Here is a 3,173-nt window from a genome sequence, read left to right on the forward strand (position 1 = left end):
AGCCAACTGAGAATCAATCGGAAGCTGGGGGGTGGGGTGGGGGGTGTTGGTCATGTGACTGCTTCACTTCTCAAATGTGCTCAGTTAATCGCTGATAGAGCCAGAAAGGTCTGAACAGCTCATCAGTCGTCATGGTGGCACAGAAGGCAGAGCCATCGATCGAGACTGATGATTTTCCCGTTAAAATGGAGCACGGCGGGTCGCAGTGCTGGAGGAAGAGGGAGAGTCTGACTCCTGCGCACGAGGCCCCAGCCTGTCTCCCCCGCTGCTCCGCATGAGAAAAACAAGATGCAAGAAGAGATCCCCACATCTTCACCACAGAAATAGATTCAGCACCAGCAATCTGCATGTTAGTCTCGTGAAAAGGGATGTAAACATTTCGTGTAGACTACAGTTGTGTGTGGCAGTGTGTGTGGTTTGTGCAGTGGTATTTGTGGTGTGTGTGTGTGGCCGTGGGCTTGCACCCTGCTGATAGTGGCCGCTCTGTACTATTTACACACGCTCTAGCTGGGTGGAGAGTGTGTTACATCAGCAGCCTGTAAACATTCAGTGAATTGCATACAAAGAACAAACACCCAACTTACACCTGCTCTTGCAGTCCCTGCTTCAGTAATTGGACTCATACACCTCATATAAATATAAATATATATATATATATATATATATATATATATATATATATATATATATATATATATATATATATATATGTGTGTGTGTGTGTGTGTGTGTGTGCGCGCTTCACAAGCTGTGCTTGTGAAGCACTTCACTTACACTGACGAAAGGCATCTATCCACAACATCCTGTTTCTCTGGAAACCTTGTGTACTGCACTGCAACAAACAGCTGTGCTATGGGATGTTGTGTGCTACTCAGCCCTCTTTATCTGTGTATTCCCCAGCAGTCCCTAATGTTAGACTATTTTTGCCTTCAGGTCTCTTTATGTCAATATAGATTAAGGGAGGTTGTTGAATTTGAATTCGGTTTTCATGAATTATGCCACTTGTGTAGGCCTTTAAAAGCTAAACGCTGCAGTCTCCTTCTCTCGTTCTCCCCGCAGAGAGCCACGTTTGTGCCCAAAGTGAGGGTGCAGTCAAACAAGGGGTGAAGAAGGTGAGAGAGGAGCTTCCGGAGGTGACCACACTGGGTGGGGTTGTTTGCTACCAGATGCCACCACACAGGTGCACAGGTGCAGCTGTTTTGTCCGTACCGGCGGGCCCACGCGTAGGGGTTTGGCCCGTACCGGCGGGCCCATGCACAGGGGTTTGGCCCGTACCAGCGGGCCCATGCACAGGGGTTTGGCCTGTATCAGCGGGCCCATGCACAGGGGTTTGGCCTGTATCAGCGGGCCCATGCGTAGGGGTTTGGTCTGTACCAGCGGGCCCATGCACAGGGGTTTGGTCTGTACCAGCGGGCCCATGCACAGGGGTTTGGCCCGTACCAGCGGGCCCATGCGTAGGGGTTTGGTCTGTACCAGCGGGCCCATGCACAGGGGTTTGGTCTGTACCAGCGGGCCCATGCACAGGGGTTTGGTCTGTACCAGCGGGCCCATGCACAGGGGTTTGGCCCGTACCAGCGGGCCCATGCACAGGGGTTTGGCCTGTACCAGCGGGCCCATGCGTAGGGGTTTGGTCTGTACCAGCGGGCCCATGCACAGGGGTTTGGTCTGTATCAGCGGGCCCATGCGTAGGGGTTTGGTCTGTACCAGCGGGCCCATGCACAGGGGTTTGGCCCGTACCAGCGGGCCCATGCACAGGGGTTTATTCCGTACCAGAGAGCTCACGCTGGATTCGCACAGGCTCAGCAGATGAAGCAGAAGAGCTCGGCTTTTGAAACTCAAAGACCTGTTAGTCCTTAAGTCACTTCCTTCCTCCTCCACCACATCTGTCATCCCCTTTCATTTCTCTCTTTCTCTCTCTCTCTCGCTCTCTCTCTCTCTCTCTGTTTTCTCTCTCCCACTATCCGTCACTCTGATTAAACTGAAGAGAAAGTAAAACCAGGTTTTAGAAGATAAGAAAATCATTATGACAGAACCGACACCACATTTTCTATTACACATTAAAATATTACCTAGCTGCACATATATGTTTATGAAGTATGCCTAATTAAACCATCAAAGTCAAAGTATCACTCTGGAAGCAGAACTGGGTGTGAATCATAGATTGTGTCTGTGGTGCTGTGTGTTTGTGTAGAGAATGTGCATTTGGGTGTTGTAATAAGAAAACACCTGTGTATGTTTTCAGTCTCTACTTCTCATTCTTCCTGTCTTTTTAATCATGTGATTTTTCACACACACACACACACACACACACGTGCGCGCGCACGAGAAATGACAGTAATGTGCAATGAAGAAAGAGAGAGAGAGAGAGAGCATGTATTTGATTGAGGTCCAGAGTCAGAAGTATTTTTGTCATGTTCTTTCACAGGAAGGGGAAAACGGTAATGAATGAAAACACTTTCTATTTATCCAGTCATTTCCCTGTACAGTGAAAAGGACACACACACACACACACACACACACACACACACACACACACACACACACACACACACACACACAGGACATAAAGCATTGTGTTAGCATTACCTAACTGCACATATTACCTAACACACACACACAATGGTTTGCATGGTGGTTTCACTGTCACAGCTTCATAATGCTAACACAATGTTTTATGTCCTGTCTGTGTGTGTGTGTGTGTGTGTGTGAATGAGCCACAGGCTCTTTCTGATTACAGCTTTCACTGTTTCCAGGTCAGTGCTTTTTCCTTTTATTTGGTAATTTAATTTCACTGAGAGATGAAAGTGCCTGAAAGAACTATAATCCCCCCCCCCCCCACCACACACACACACACACACACACACACACACACACACAATTGGCTTGGCAGATAAGTGATTGGGCTATAATGATGAAAAAACTAACAACCCAGTTCTTAAAATGCCCATGTTTATGCATGTACGTGTGTGTGTGTGTGTGTGTGTGTGTGTGTGTGTGTGTGTGCTGCTCTCAAAGTGGCCTGATGCAAAACTGGGCTTTATAAATTATTAACATGGTGGTTATCCATAATGCAGTATTGTCCACATCACACACACACACACACAGAGAAACTGACCCACATACACACATATGCACACACCCAAGCACATGGGAGCTACAGAACAAAAATGTCA

The sequence above is a fragment of the Electrophorus electricus genome, chromosome 5, assembly GCF_041902795.1.
Source record: "Electrophorus electricus isolate QZ-2024a chromosome 5, ASM4190279v1, whole genome shotgun sequence".
NCBI classification, from domain to species: domain Eukaryota; kingdom Metazoa; phylum Chordata; class Actinopteri; order Gymnotiformes; family Gymnotidae; genus Electrophorus; species Electrophorus electricus.